At 44.3% G+C, this 16,595-nt stretch overlaps 1 protein-coding gene across 4 annotated transcripts in view; it reads left to right on the top strand.

Moving 5' to 3' along the window:
- The first annotated feature begins 1,029 nt into the window (after positions 1-1,029).
- ELMOD1 (ELMO domain containing 1) overlaps positions 1,030-16,595 on the top strand; it is a 53,062-nt gene continuing 37,496 nt past the window's right edge. For 2 of the 4 annotated variants that reach the window (XM_063127091.1, XM_063127088.1), the window contains exon 1: positions 1,031-1,262. The gene's annotated coding sequence lies outside the window, so the exon portion shown is untranslated. Of the gene's footprint in view, positions 1,263-1,791; positions 1,967-16,595 lie in introns of those variants that run through there. The other 2 variants (XM_063127090.1, XM_063127089.1) reach the window with 2 other exon arrangements.

Here is a 16,595-nt window from a genome sequence, read left to right as displayed (position 1 = left end):
TCAATGGGACTTTTGTACCAAGTAAACATTAGGATTAGTCTGTCATCCTCCTCATTATTTTATTTAAATAGTGGTGACTGGTAAGGAGAAAATACTCTGCACATGCTTGAATGAATTGCTTCTACAATCCCAGAGGTATTTCCCAGGGCTGGCCCAAGGCATTTTTATGACAGAGGTGAATGGACAGGCCACTGAATCTTACTTGAACAGTGATAATGGGACAACATCCTCTACTGCACATGGGCAGCAAGGCAGGCTGTAGAACCAAAGAGCTCTGTACTCTGACATCACACACACCATCCTCTGCCTCAGGCAGGCACCTCAATCTGCCTCAGGGTAGGGCCGGCTGCGGTACAGCTTTTCAGGCTTAAGCACTGGCCATTCCTTTGGCTCAAATGAGGCCTTGGTATTGAGAAAATCCAAAAGCTGGCTCAACATCAATTCTGAGTGAAGGCTTGACTCCTGTAAGATTGAGTGATGCTTTGCATGTGTGAATGGGCCAGATACAATGGGAGCACATACGACATAGCACTTAAATATCTCCTCAAGTGCAAAGGCTTTTCAGTAGGATTAGGTCTCTCACCTTCAGCTGCTGGACATCAACGCCTAGGCTTCCCTGAGGAGGTAACGACCTCGGCATGTCTGGACTGTACCACTTTAGATTACTGGGGGAAGAAATTACACATGATGCTCTTCCATATAGCAACCACAAATGGAGAAAAATCCCCTGAATTTAGATCAACATTCAACAGCATATCAAAGAAAAAGCTGGGGTAGCACCCTGACAGGCTAGTTTTCTATAAGGTGGGGGGTTCTTTTATATTGGCGTGGGGGGAAGCATGCGAAGCCAGGCTGACCATCTGGAGCGTAAACCAATCCAAGCGAGAGAGATCAAGCCAGTCGGAAGTGTGGCCCAGGCCTCAGGCCTGACCCTTAAACCACCGGCACCTTCTAATCCTTCCACGTGCCTCCCTCGCCTCGCAGTTCCGAGTCCTGGCCAGCAGGGGGCAAAACGAGCGCAACGCTGCAATTCTCCATTTGGACTTGCTGAAGCTGCGCCTCACCTTCCCGGGCGCAGCGGCGGCGGCGGCGGCGGCGGGTCCTCTTGCGCACGCCTTGGTAGCGCGGCCCCTTCCTTTCCCTTGGAGCCCTCCAGCAACGCGCAATCCCGTAGCAGCTGGTTGCCGCCGCTCGAGACAAGCAGGCTCGGCGTGCTGCTTGAGCCTCTGCGGTGCGATGGGACTGTGATAGCCAAAAGCGGGGTGAGTAAGCCGGGTTGGGGGAGGGAAGCACGGTGGCTACTTCTTTTCTTTTTTTAAAAAAACGACCCTTTTTCATTGCAACTGGGTGGTCTGCAAAATCTAGAGCTCCCCCCTTCTGTCACCCTCTGCAACCTTTGCATTTTAATAATATATATATATATGCATTGCACCCCAACGTTGCACGGAAATGGTGCCTGCGGTCGCAGAGGCTCTCTCGTCGCCTCCTTGTATTATTTGCAATGGCCGAGGCGGTGGCGGCTGCCGGTGGTGGTGTTGCTGGTGCTCTTGTCAAAACAGCGAAAGCCCGGCGCGGGTCGCCTAGCGACTGGCAATCAATTAATCATGGCGAGCACGCAGCGCGGGAGAACTCCCGGGGCGCCGCGGGTGCCCTGCGCCGGCAGCCTCCCTCTCCATCTGCACCACGAAGCAAGCAGATGGGTCGGTGGGTGGTTAGATGGGAGGGGGAGAGCGCGTGCGGATGGTAAAGAGTGTGTGTGGTGGTGGTGGTGGGATTTGCGGTTATTGATCGTGGCTTGTGGCATCCACCGTCCCCTAGTCTGCGGGGGTCTGTTTTTTCATTGATGATTCCTGCTTCATTTGCTGACTACGGTTGTTGTAGTTGGGGGTTTATTTTTTGCTAGCCTGCCTGAGAAAATCCGCCTGGCCTTTTAACCTTAGGCCGGGAAAGAGAGGAGCCTAGGAACGTAAGTATTACTAGAAAACAGGTTGTCCTTCTTTGTTTAACTTGAATTTTATCTTTCTTGGTTTATTTTGCTTATTTAGGGGACCCTCTTTGACCGTTCCTGTGACACCTTAAGCACCAACCGATTTCGGCTACAGACCTTTCCATTGCTTACCTGGGGAGTCAGCCCCATAGCATTCAGTGGGATTTACTTCTGAGTAGACGCTGTATAGAATTGCACTGTTGTGGCATCAACCCAGGCCAGCTCTGTGAAAGCTGAAAAAAGCCTTAGTCTTTTGTTATATATTGCAGCTTCTAATGGTTCTCAAGGTGGCTTTCAGAAACAAATGGTTGTGCAGTTTAAGATCAGCATAAGAATATCAATCAAACGTTGCAAATGTAACTTAAAATCCCAGCCTAATAAAAACTACAGGATGCTGCAGAGCAGCAGAACAGTAAAACACAAACAAGCCGACAATAAAGCAGGCCGGTTTTAAGGTGCCACAGGAATCTTGGTTGCATTTGCTTCATTGGTCTAACAGAGCAACCCCCGAGGAATTTGTGATAGAATCAGTGGTGTAGTGGAGGCAAGGCTTGCAGGAACACAGCACTGGTACCTTTTGATTAGCAGGGACACTGATGTCACCTGTGCTCCCCCACTCGGATTTCCTATTCCCTCTGAGCTAACTTCAGTCCGCATAGTAGTTGGCAGGGGTGGTGGGGTGGGAGAATTTCCCTATCAACAATATATGTTTCTTGTAATTTAAATATTTGGGGGTGGCTTGATTTTGAATGGGTAATTAAGATCCATTCAATTTATAAAAGACACGTCCTAGTGGAGATGAAAACTCCTAGAAGTGGTTCGTTGATCCGGATCAACACAGCTGTCTGCAGTTTTGGTCTCTTCTTGGATAAGTGGCTGCACTTCAAAATTTAGCACTATGCCACTGGCTAGAACGCGATGAGCCCTTAAATATGATGAGTCCTCTGCACATAATTTGCGGACAAAGAGGAATTCCCCTTCTCATCTCAAATTGGACTAAAATTGGACTAAAAGCTGACTTGGGAAGGGTTCGCTCAGTTATGTAGATGGATGTTGCTCCAATGGATTTGAAGAGCTCTTCATTGTTATTGTTATTATTTTGAATGACCAAGGTGATTCATATATTTGCAGCCCAATCCCCTGTGGTTAGATTGGGATACTTGAAAGTAGATAGTTGTGCAGCCCAATCCTATACATGTTTGCTTGGAAGGAAGTGCCTCAGTGTTCAATACAGCTCCCAATCCTAAGCATGTTTTCTCAGAAGTCCCACTGTACAAGATTTTCCCAACCTGGTGTCTTTCAGATGTGATGGACTGCAACTCCCATAATTCCCAGCCAGCATGCCCGAATGGCCATGCTATCTGGGAATTATGGGAGTTGTAGTCCACTTCTGAAGGGCACCCAGTTGGGGAAGGCAGCACTTTATACCAGTGCAGTCCTATGTGTATCTAATCAGAAGTAAGTGCCATGGTATTCAGTGTATAGGTAAATGTGTATAGGATTGCATGCGTATTATGACTTATTTCCAAGTAAGTGTATTTAGGACTGGATCCTTAATTCCACTGAGAATTTAATGTGACTTAAGAGTGCAGTCCTATACATGTCTACTCATAAGTAAGCCCTATTAATTTCAATCAGGCTTACCTATAAGCAACTAGATATAGAGTTGCAGCTTTAAACTGATTTCAAATGTATAGCTTAGCATGGTTTGTAGATAACTCAGCGATACTTCAGGTTAGGTGAGTGACTAGTGATGCTCTTTGACTTATGATTAATGGTGGTGGAGAAAAGTGGCCTCCACCACACTAGCTGAATAATAATTTCTAATAAATAAGGATGTGTGTCTGTCTGTCAGCACCATATCTCCAAGACCATGAAACCTAGACACCTGAAATGTGGCGTGCATGCAAAAGAAACTCTAGGGGTGTCAACTCACAGTTATTTCATTTTAAAAACATATTAGTTAATTTTAATTAATTTCGATATGTCTGTGTGGCTAAAGCTTACCATCTTCAGCCACTAGGTGACAGAGTTCCCTAACGAACACCTTGCATTGCAGTTTATAAGGTTTGAAGCCAGAGCAGAGGAGACTGAGGGAGACTACTGCTCCTCCTCCTTTGCTGTGGGGCAGCCCCTCCTGGAGACGCCAAGGGAATGTGTAACTTTGCTTGAAGGCTTTGCTATATCACACTAAGGGCTGTTCCAACCCGAGCAAAGCTTGCTACATTCGCTAGTAATATAAATAAATCCCAAGAATGCTTAGGGGAGGATTTGCTAGCAGGTTCTGGGCTGGTATCCAGGTGCTTTGCTCTGCAGTGTACGTCTGTGTCATTTTGATGGCTTGACAGCTCTAATCTCACGTGGAGCAGCCAATATGGTGGAGAGCAGGTAATGAAGCTACTGTCAAAGAGAATGGTCCCTGGTGCTTTAATCTGGGTCATAGCAACGTAGGATTTGAGACCATCTTTTAGTAAGAGTTGGACAGCTCTCAGAGGCCAAACAGACTTGTATGAGTAGGATACAGAAACGGTTTAACATTTCACTGGAACACCTGTTAGGAATTCTGTATTGCAGTCAGTCGTTAATCCAGTTGCATCCCTTGATAATGTAATGCTAAGGGCTGAAAGTGTCTCCTTTAAAACAGTTGAGAGGAGGTCAGGGAGCTTATATTGGCCAGTGCCATAATTAATGAACAATTTTATCATTGTAGGTCACATGTCTCCAATTCTTACAACAAAATGAGACTTTAAAAAAAGCTTTAAAGCGTTTTCTTGCACCCTTAATTTTTTCCCACTTTTCTTTTTTATTTTGAATTTAACAAAACAGAATGAAAATGAATCATGAAAAACAAAAACAAAGAAACATTACATACATAGGACCCTTAAATATAACTCGGTTTGCAACTTGTTTTCTTATCAAATTAATATTCCCAAAAATGAACTAAGACTTGCAGTGCTTCAGATATGTGCTGTTGCGTTCCTGTTGTCTCCTCTTTCTTCCCCCAAATATTTGCATGCATGGGGGGCATTATTCTTGCCTTTTTTTAGTCTATGGCACAGCTAAATGGAAAATGTTCAGGGTGGCTGGTGTATCACTTAACTGTGGCCTGATTCCATCAAAGCAAAAACCTGCTCCTTGTAATAAATATGTGAGCAGCAGCTTATACTGGATGCTGCTCTTTCTACTACGCAGTGATAAATAACTCATGTCTTGCAAGCAGCAGTACAGAAGGGTGCCATTTTCTAGCTTGATAACGTTTTTACATGTTGAGAACGATTTTTGGAAAGTTCCATCTCCAAATAACACAATTTTCTGATTTTAGCTTTTAATGGTTATTATAAAGTTAAAAAAAAATTCTCTGCACGTTTTTAAGTTGAAATGCTTTCTATGAATTCTTTGAGCTGTGGTTTCCTATTTTATTTCGTTTTCATAAAACCGGAAGGCTCAGATCTTTACCCTATGGTTTTATCGTTTTATTTACATGAGAATTTTTTCTTTGTTGTTCAGCTGATGGTAATAACTGCAATTATATTCAATGAAGAAACATATCCTGAAAGCATATTGAGAGAGAATAAGGGCTAGAGTGCTATCCACACACTAATTTGAAATTGCCAATTTCTTCGATGAAATTACCAATTTCTTCATTGAAATTGTATGTTTGCTTTTAGATAGACCGAAAGCCATTGGGTTCCACAGGCTAAAGGCTGTAAAGTATCTTTATCTGAAATGTGAAGTCTGTTGAATGACAAGATACCTTTTCTCTGTTATGTTTGCCTGGGGGTCCTAACCTATTGGGGCTGACAGATCTAAAAGAACTAGACAATCAAGCTGCTTTTCAGCTGCAGAATGCAAAGGTACATTGGCTGGCTGTTTATCCCTTCTCTCTCTCTCTCTCTCTCTCTCTCTCTCTCTCTTTTAACCTCCTTGTTTGTGATAGGAGCAACAGTGGAGTGTTAATATATGCAGTGCTCCAGATGGCATCTTAAAGAGGTCATCCAAAATCTACTTCTTGGCATAGTTCCTGCTTTTTGCAAAACCATGAATCTTCCCTGGCCGGTGCAAATAGCTTTGCTTGCTGTGTATAGATGGACCCTGCAGCAGGTTCAGCTTACCAAGTGTTAATGTAAGATTTGAGGCTGGATTGACATGTTTGGTTGCATAATCTAGGGCTCTGACAAAAGTGGCAAAGAGCTGGAATGGGCGAGGGTGATTTTCAAGGGGAAAGCAGTGGGAAGAAAGGAGGTACTTATTTTTCCTCAGCTGCTTCCGCACCAGCTGGTGTTCCAAAAATGTGTTTGCATGAACAGAGTCCATGGCCCTCACATCACCACAGAGGTTGTAAAGAGTGTTTTGAGAGTTGATGAGGTACATTTTGTTGGATTAGGGCCAGAGAGAGAAGGCTTAAATCCCCACTTCGCCATGAGGCTCACTGGATAATCTTAGGTTAATTTCTATCCTACCTCATAGGGTTGTTGTGAAGATAAATGTGCCCAGGGGTGGGGGGAAGAACCATATATGTTTGCCTTGAGCTCCTTGGAGGAAAGGTAGGGTATAAAATAAATAAATACAAATACATTGTTTCTCTTCGATTCAGGGCTCTGCAAATGTACTCACCAGTGGTGACTATTTCTTTAAACCTGGTGAGCACATGGCTGAGAACACAGAGAGAAAAAGACAGGCACTGTGTTTTGGATGGCACTCATGACTGGATGATTCTGAGTGCCTCTGAAATTCTGGGCGACAAGGGAAGGCCCCACCCATTCCCTCTGGCCGGATTGGTGGCAACTGCAGATTTTGGCTGACTACTGAGGCCAGAATTTGGATACCTCTTACATTCCCCAAAAGCAGTGATCCTTGTGTCTTTTTGCTTTCCATTCCATATCCCAACATTCGCTCTTTTGGCTGCATAGGCCTCAACACCTGCTCTCAGTAGCTCAGCAGCCTTGCTGGCTTCATCGGCCTACTTCAGCGGTTTTGCAGTTGTTTTCTAGACAGTCCACCTTATTTCTGAAAATCTAACTGTCATGTCAAATGAAGCCAGACAAGTTGTTCACTAGTTGTCTTTTGGAGATGTCCAACAATCTGCAGAGAAACAGACTGTGCTAAATAATTAGTGCTTTCTGCTGGAGGGCCCGAGTAGCTGACAAACTAGATAACCCTTGCCTACAGGCCTGTGAGATATCATACTTCTGGTTCACTTTAGTAGCTTGTCATAGCCTGAGCCTTCCTGTACTCTGCTTTACGAAACATCAATGCAAGCTGTGAGTGTTGGTTCTCCTGCTTTCTGCTTCCTTCTCTCATGCCTTTTCTTTAACTCAGGGGTGGGCAACTTAGTGCCCTCCAGATGTTTTGGCCTACAATCCCCATCATCTCTCACTATTGGCTATGTGGACTAGGGCTGATGGAAGCTGTAGTTGGTTGTGAAAGGCTGGTGCAGAGCCTGTGGAGGTGGCTGTGCAGAATCATGCTTTGATGGGTGTGTGTGGCTCTCCAGATGTTTGGGCAGCATAGCTAGTAGTGAGGGATGATGCAGTTATAGACCAAAATATCTGATAGACCAAAACATCTGCAGAGTCACAAGTTGCCCACCGCCATAACTTCTTCACCAACCTTCCCCAATCTGGTGCTCTCCAGATGTGTTGGACTGCAACTCCTATCATTCCCAGCCAGCATGCTGGATGCCACCAGGCTGGGAAAGGGGTCTCTACACAGTTGGAGCCTTGAGTGATGTGCTCCCTCTTGTCTTTTCTTGGTGCTTAAGCTATTTCACAGTTACAGAAAATGATCTGTGAGCAGAGATCCTCAAATATTTGATAGCCATAGTAACTAGCCATTACTTGTGGTGACCACTAACCTTGCCCTTCCAACTGGGTGTTCTGGTTTGCACAGAGGACATGGGACAGGGTCTCATATCTGACACTGCACTGTGTTTTCGTGGCACTCTGAAAGCTCTGATGTACACCATGATGTCTGGTGATTCTCACTTCAATCCCAAGCCAACTAGGTTAAGAGTGTCAAACTCAAAACACCTGAAAGGCAACGTTCTCCACCCAGCAATTGTCCAGTGGCCTCATCCACCATTTTTTTTAAAAAAACAAGCAAGTCAGTTTCACCTAACTTCACCTCCATTTCTTGGCTGATGCATTGCACAGCACCCCATTCTACTATTCATGGTTTCTGGTTTATGAAGAAATTGGAAGGAGGCAGAGAGAAAGAGAGTTATGCTGTTGGAAAGGGCTGCAGCTCAATGGTAGAGCACCTGTTTCACAGGCAGAAGGTCCCAGGTTCAATCCCTGGCATTTCCGGGCATGAGGCAGTATCCAGCAGGGTCCTGTGCCCCCGACAATTCTGTTGTATTACTACCGACAATATTGGACTTGGATTTCTCTTGCAGTGAACATTATAGGTGTAGGGTATCTAACCTTGTGTGCGTGCCATTGATTGGTGGCAGTGTGCGTGAGAAATCCCTCTGTGGCAGCGCTTTATATGTGGAACTCCCTTCCCTCTGTGTTCTGCCAGCATTTAAAGACATTTCTTTTTTAAACAAGGCTTTGATTCTGTTGCTGCTTAATGTAATTAATTGTTAGCGCTGGCTCCCTGGGCCCCATTTTTAATGCTTCTTTTAATCTTGGATTGTGCCTTCTTTATCTGGTTGTTTCAAGGATGGGGCTGTTGTTAATTTGATTTTTCTGTGTGTTTTATACTTTAGCCGCTTTGAACACCTCCTTTTGGAACCAAAAAGCAAGGAAGCGATGTCTGTAATAATCCCCCTGTAAAGCCCTTTAAAACATTGCCAGAGATAGCGGAGGCTGGTGACTGTGATGTCTGTGGGGTGATGAATCCACTCTGGGCTTCGCACCTTGGATAACTCATTTAGGGTTCTGTCTGAAACCCGGAGCAGGATTTCTAAGAATCCAACTTGCGGAATCCGCTGCGGACTGTCCTCCCCAGGCTACACGGAGTCCGCAGACTTTCATTTTTTAATTTACTTCCCTGAAATTTATGCAAATTTATAGGAAAATACACACGTTTCTGCTAAGACATATGTCATCTGGGGTAAAGTCGAATGGAATGGGGGGACAACGTACATAAATTATGTAAATTATTGCAAACTTCCTTATGGAATTATTTATGTATTTTCCCATGTAACGGGGTGTGGTGTGGGGGAATGACTCTATCTGTGAGCAGATGCCAGAACAATTTATTTATTTTTATTTATTAAAACTTTTGTATCCTGCCCTATGTCACTGGGATCTCAGGATGGTGTACAGATAAATCCGAAAAAGTAAAACAATAAATAATATACACAGCTAAAAATGTATTAAATTGTTAAATTAAAACCAGTCGATTTTTTTTAAAAAAAAAATAGAAACAATGAAAAACAAAACTATGTGCAACCATGGAGAATTTAGCCCTCAAAGCCCTTGTGTTTTAAGTTGGTGCCGAAATGAAGCCAGTGTCGGCACCAGTCGGGGCTCCAAGGGGAGGGTATTCCGCAACCGAGAAAGCCTACCATAGTGTTTGTCTTGTGTTGGTGGGACATGCTAAGGGGAACCCCAAAGTTTGTAGAAGTCTTAAAAAGAAAACCTTTGGGTGGGGGGAATCCTTAGGGAACAAAACAATAACCACACAGACACACAGAGCACAAAATAGCCCAAAGTTATCCAAGCGTGCTGAATGGCCACAGAATACTGAGTCTGCCTGGAGGGAAAATGAAAATTGGGCAGGTGGTGGGGCTGGGTGGGGAGAATGAAATGCATTACCCTGGAATAAGGCCTGCCTGGTTGGCGGAGCCCTGAACAGATGTACTCCATACTGCAACAGTTTGTTGCAGTCCCACTTGTGCATTGTCTAACTTCTGCATTGTGTGAAGATGTCGTTCCTTTCATCTGTCCTGAATCTACTCCTGCCAGTCCACTTCATGATGTTGGGTTTTAATATTAAATAAGGAGAAGCTGCTCTTTCCATGCTCCTGTAAACCTCTGCCGTGCCTCCACCCCATTTAGAAAGCAGAGGATGTGGCAGTTGGATAACAAAGATTTACCCGTGTCCTAAATGAATTAGGTTTCATTTAGAAAGTACATTTGTCTCCACCCCCCTCGCCCTCCCTGCCTCTAAGAAATGGGCAGAATGAAATGCGTGTAGGTCAATAATGCTTACAGCTCATTTCGGGAGGCGCTATTAATTTTCTTCTGACATCTCTTTGATCAGAAAACAGGGAGCCTGATGTCTTTGTCATTGGGCCAGGCTGCTTTCACCGGTAATTGTGCACACAGCTCAGGAATTCAGCTACATTTAACTGAAACGCTAAGCAGCAAAACATACCCCATATTTTTAAAAGTGTGCAGCGCGAAGGTTCTAGAAGTGGCATGACTCCGGAACCTAGCATTTAATTTTAGGCTTTTGTTATAAAGTCTCAAAGCTTTCCCCTTGCTTCCCATTTTTCTGCCATCTTCTTCCTCTTCTCTGACTCCTGCCTGTAATTTTCCTCCCTCTTTTGTGGATCTCCCCCCCCCCCCCCGGCAAGCATCCCGTTTAATGATACAGTTTAAACCAGGGGTGCAGATCCTCAGGCCTGTGGGCCCAATCCAGCCTTCCAGGGTTCCTCAGTACGTCTCCTTCCTATTACCCACCCCATTTCCCCTGACCATTGACCACTTTTGGTGCTTTCCTGGATTTTTGCAGTTTTTTCCCCTTTTCCAAAAGGCTTAAGTGCCTCTCCAACGACTTAGTTACTGGCAGTAAAAGTTTTAAGCTAAAACATGCTGGTATTTTGGGCTCTGTCCCAATTTACCCGCCTCTAGAAAGCAGCCCCCAAGAGCTTCTCCAAAATGGAACTTGTTCTCCTGGATGAAAGAGGTTCAACGCCCCTGGTTTAAACACCTCCCCTCTGCCCCCTTCCTTGTTAAAACATCTCACCTGGAAAAAAGACTTGGCTTTTTTTTTCCTGCAGTATCCCTTCACTCACTGGTAATTACGCCAGCGTGTTCTCTTACACATCCCCTTATGCTCTAGCCGAGGCTGAATTTCCATTCCATGAAGCAACAAGGCAAGCAACATCTTTGAAGAGGCACCCAGTGAGTGAATGGATGCTGCAAAGGGAGGGGGGAGAGTTTCAGTCCTGTGCTGCTGTGCAAGTTTGCACTGGAGGCACTTTTTACATTTTCAAAATGCAATCAGATGCAGAATCTGCTGCCCTTAATCCTCTGCCTGATACAACCCATTTCATCCTGCCTCATCTCTAGTTGCTTTTGGCCACGCAGTCAACCCAGGGAGTTGAGCCCAATGCTGGCTGTGCACCAGTGGAATGGAAACCACTGGTGGAACGGAGTTCTGTTCTCCGAATGGTTGGGGGACTCTCCCCCCCTGCCCCCGGGGGCAGATTTGGGCAACTGCAGAGAAGAGAAGAGCAAGGGGGAGTCCTGGTCATGAGTGAAAGTCTGCTGACACAACATTGGATTTAACCCAGTGTTGCTATTTCTTTCTGCATGTGCAGTTATATGTGACACATGTAAGATAACCCATCCTGTCTTGAATGGTGCTGTGGGGAGGGGAGCAACTTATAGGGGGCAATTTGGACCGGAGTTCAGGGTAAGACGTAAACACCCTTCCCCTGCTGCAGCTCCAAATTCCCACTTCCTAAGGCTTCTTTTCCTTAAGTGGAGGCTGGTGGCTCCAATGTCAGTGGGGCGGTAAATCCATTCCAGGTTTCAGCCAGAACCAGTCAAAGGAGTTCTCCAAGGAGCAAAAGGTGACTGAAACCCAGAGCGGATTCACCACCCCACTGAAATAGGAGCCACAAGCCTCCAGCGATTTCCTCCAACACTTGTTACATGTTTCCTTGTTATGTGTCTCCTGAGAAATCAAGGTATTAATGCTCAGCTAATTAAATGGCTGTAGCCAAGGGGTAACCAGCTCTCCATGTGGTTTTAGCTGCCAGTGATTAAGCTTTTAAATAGCCACTGTGTGGTTCCTGTTCATTCGTATTGATCCCAAGAGCGGGTACTGACAAATACACTTATTGTAATCATTCGTCTGTATTTTAATCCTACGAAACAGTTTTTCCTTCCATTTACTTATTTTTGTATGAGTAGTGATGAAATTTATTAACATTTATTTGCCTCTTTAGCTGCCAAAAAGCCATCAAGGTGGTGTACAACAATGTAAATCAATAAAACCTTAAAACAGTAGGAAAAAAAATGAAATACAGTGAAAATTGCACATTTTGAAAGGCTAAATGGGATATACGCGTCTTCATACCCTTTCTAAAGAGAGTGGCAGCCAATCGTAATTCTTGAGTGGTGCGTTCCATAGTTTGAGGGCAACATAGAGCCAGTGACTTTTGTTTTTCATGCCTAGCAAATGGGTCTCTATGGGTAATGACAATCTCAAAAAGGCATTTCCTCCAGATCTTATTACCCAAGTGGGTTCATAGCAAGACAGCGTTTGTTTGAACTAGGGCAGTGTTTTCTCCCTCTCTCAGGACTAGCCCCACCATTATTCTATTTATTAAAACATTTGTATCCTGCCCTATATCACTAGGCTCTCAGGGCAATGTACAGATAAAATTACACAACAACATAAAACAATAAATATACACAGCTAAAAACAAATTAAACCATTAATCAAGCTAAAACCAGTATAGAATTTAAAAGCAGTAAAAACAACGTGCAAGCTTGGTGAATTTAGCCATCAAAGGCTTTGTTAAAAAGCCATGTCTTTACTTGGCGCCAGAATAAAGTCAGCGTCGGCACCAGTTGGGCCTCCGAGAGGAAGGCATTCAACAGCTGGGGTGCCACAACAGAGAAAGCCCTCTCCCACGTCCCACCATAGTGTATGTCCCGTGTTGGTGGGAAGTGGAGGAGGGCTTCTCCAACAGATTTCAAGTCTCAGGCAGGCATATATAGGGAGGGGCGGTCCCTCAGGTATTGGGGGCCCAAGCCATTTAGGGCTTTAAACATCATTAACAACACCTTGAATTCCAGTGGTGGCTAAAATTGTGGACGCTTTTTGAAATTTTCGTGTTTTGCAACCTTGCATGCGTATAGAAAATGTTCTGTTTATATACCAATTGAAAGAGAATTTAATGCTGAATTCAATACAAAATACAGAATGCAAATATCTGCAGTACACAAAAAGTTATGCTTACTTTAGTCTTAAAAACAAATAGGTGTGATTGAAGAAGCGGATTGGAATTGCAAACCCTGCTGGCCAATCACAGTCCTTGTTCTGGGGACCAATCACATGGCAGTAGCTGCGATACATCATGTTTCAAGTTGGGAAAAGTCAATTTTGCTGTTTGTTCTGTAACTGAAGCACAATTGGAGATTGTGTGAATATTTGAAGTATTTCTCAAATTAAAAGTGTAAATAGAGCAATGGCACTAAAGAAAAGAGTTGATTGGACACCCAGGAAAAGAACCAGGATTGTTGTATTACGTAAATCAGGTCTTTCAATTGATGTATAAACATTTGAATTTCGTGAAACAGAACATTTTCTATAAGCATGCAAAGTTGCAAAACATGAAAATTTCAAAAAGTGTCCAAAATTTTGGCCCCCACTATAGGCAGACTGAGATGGCTGTCTCTGGCAGCAGCTGCTGGGGTGTGTGAAGTGGTAGTAGAGTATTAGAGGACAGAGCTGTATGTCCCATGCGGCCTGCCCTGCACTCCCTAAGATAACCTGCTGGCCTCAGGTGCTGTGGAAGATGCTGTCTCATTCTAGTGTTGAGCTAAGATTCAACTGTCAGTCTAGTTGGCTTCTGTACATGGAATGGAGCCATGGTGGTATCTTGTCTTCTGCCTCAGGCAGCAAAATGTCTTGAACTGGCCCTGCTCATTCTGTTAGAAGTCAGTTTGAATCTGCTTTTCTTTTCTTTTTTAGAAAGTAATTCTTTGTACGACTGAAAGTTATGGTATTCATTAGGTGGTAGTAGCACCTATCAAACAGGTATTAACCGTGATAACTAAATGGTTTTGTTATATTGAGGGGAGTTTACCTCTGAGTACCAGATACTGGAGACTATTTAGTTGTTACGTTTTTACCTTATCTTCCTCTAGAGTGCTCCGAGCTCCTTTAAAGATCTATACATTTCCCCACTCTCCCCTTACAACAGCCCTGTGAGGTAGGATATGTGGAATGGAATCTATGCACTATCCATTGCCTAAGTGCAAATGCCAATGTTTCAGCCCGTTACATGCAGTGAAATAGTAGCCTTAACGAACGTAGCAAAGTCTTCTGTTCAAAGATTCCCATGGAGACTTGTATGGCACAAATTTGCCATAAGCAGGGTTTCTGAGCTGAGATAAGTACTACCAATAAGAAGCACCTTGGACAGCTCCTTTCAAATTCTCTGCTCCACTGACATTGGAGCCACCTGGCCTCCTTGCTCCAACTTTCCCCTCGCTCTGATGTATTTATTTATTTTATTGCATTTTTATACCGCCCAATAGCTGAAGCTCTCTGATAGCCAATCCTCAACCTGCCTGGTCCTTCCTTCCTCCACTCTCCTTCCTAATCTTCTTCCTTGTCCCCTTTCCTCGACCTCCTGTGCCCACTCTCCAATGCTCACACCCCCACCACCCTCACACCCAGTATTTTGAACCATGACCTAAAGAAAATTGTGTGCCATGTGTGTGGAGGGGTAAATGGGGTAACTCATTGAAGGGGAACTGATTAAATTTTTGGAGCAGGATCTGGGCAGGATTTAGGAAATTAATTAGGAGTAACCTCCTGACCCACCCTTGGCTTGCTCTGTCAGGTTTTTGGGAACTCCATTTACGTTACCATTTCTGGGAGTGGGGGTTGAAAGGGGCTTGTGAAAAGAATATGTGGCAGCCTCATTCTTTTGTGCATTTTTTCACACCTGCTTGCTTGTTGTGCATCTTTTCACGCCCAGCTGATTGAAAGAGCTTTTAACAAGAGTGCATGTCCCAAGAAAGCAAAACCAAACACCTTAAGGCTAAAATAGACAGTACTTCAACCTTGTGTCTAGCAGCTACATTTTTAAAAAAAAATGCTTTAGTGTAAGTGCTGGGTTTCTGATCTGGATTGGGACCCTAGCATGGGGAATTGAGGGGTGGGGCTTTTAAGATCTGAATGGGGAGGCCTTGTACCTACCCTAGAGTAAAAAAATGAAGAAAGACATAGCTACTAGACACAGATTTAAAGTAATGTCTGTTTTGGCTCTAATGCAGAAGCATAAACTGTTGTTCTCACCTTAAAGCTGCGTTCTGATTGGTGAAGAGGAGTGAACTGCTTTCCTTCCAGTTTCCTTACCTTTTCTCCTCCCTTTCCTCCATTTTTCTGTTACATAAAGAACATCAAAAGCACCTTCAGGGAGTGCTAGACGCCTGCTTGGCGAGTTCATTAATGAATCACTTTGCTGTTAGCTTTTCTCTCTGCTCCTCAAGCAGGTGTCACTGTTGTCAGTAGTAATTAGGGGGACAGCAGCAGGATTCAACCAGTCAAAAGCAATTTTAATGAAAGAGGCTGATTGTGGGGCTGTTTTTGAAGTGAACGCTCACACGCTATCCTAGGTTTCTTTTTGAGTGCTTGCTCTTTTCCTTTTTGCAGGTGATGTTACAATTCACAGCTATTTTGGAAGGAGAAGAAAGGGGGAAAGATCAGTAGGCGGATAAAAGCTAAGCTGCCTCATTGGGTTGAGTAGTATAGTTCGCCATATTTGTATCTCAGGAGCACTTAGCACTTAACATGTTGGAAAAGGAGAGGTGTTCAGGCAGGATGTATGACTGCCCTTGCACATTTATATCTGATTTTCACAGTCCTAACTGAATGGCTCAGTTCAGACAACACGCTAGTCAACGCAGTGTGAAGACTCCACTCAACGGTTGAGTTTTTAGGAGGTACTCCCCACACAAGGTGTTCTAACTCCACCATTGTGAGACTGTGGTCTACTGTGGAGTTGAGTAAAATCCATTGTGATGCTTGATTGACAGTTCCTCCACCCTCTTTCTTCCCCCAGTCCTCCTGATGGCATCCCATCAGCCATTGCAGCAAAAAATCAATCCCGGCTGCTCTCCTAGAGCGGCACTTGCTCCTTTTGCTGCTCTTGCCAGGGAACTCTGAAGCCAGTGGGAAAAGTCAATGCAATGGAACAGAAAACTCCGTGGAGCCCTCCACACAACACGCAACACAACCATTGTGCAGGAACTCTCCTCTGCTCAGCGTGGAGTGTTTTCCAAAAGCCCCTCCACCATTGTGTGGAGTTTTCCCACCAGACAACACATTTCTCAAGGGTGGTGTAAAAACTCCACCGTGAAGTCAAGCAACAGTGGACTTAGAAGATGTTGTGTGGGGAGTACCCCCTAAAAACTCAACCATTGAGTGGAGTTCTCACACTGTGTTGACTTACGTGTTGTCTGTACTGAGCTAAAATCATCCATTCAAAACACACTAACATTTAAACAGATAAAACTGTCATCAGTTTTACTTGCCGCAGCGCCCCCCCCTTTGTAATGCTAACGGTGGCTGCCTATTTATTTCTTTGAAGCAGAGTGTATTCATATTTTCCCCCATTTTTAAAAATGTCAAATATTACTTTAAAAATTGTATAAAATTTGCTTATGGGATTTTTGTGGGTGATGTG

Source organism: Elgaria multicarinata, chromosome 5 (assembly GCF_023053635.1).
Source record: "Elgaria multicarinata webbii isolate HBS135686 ecotype San Diego chromosome 5, rElgMul1.1.pri, whole genome shotgun sequence".
Taxonomy (NCBI): Eukaryota; Metazoa; Chordata; class Lepidosauria; order Squamata; family Anguidae; genus Elgaria; species Elgaria multicarinata.
This window is presented reverse-complemented; position numbering and strand designations above follow the sequence as displayed.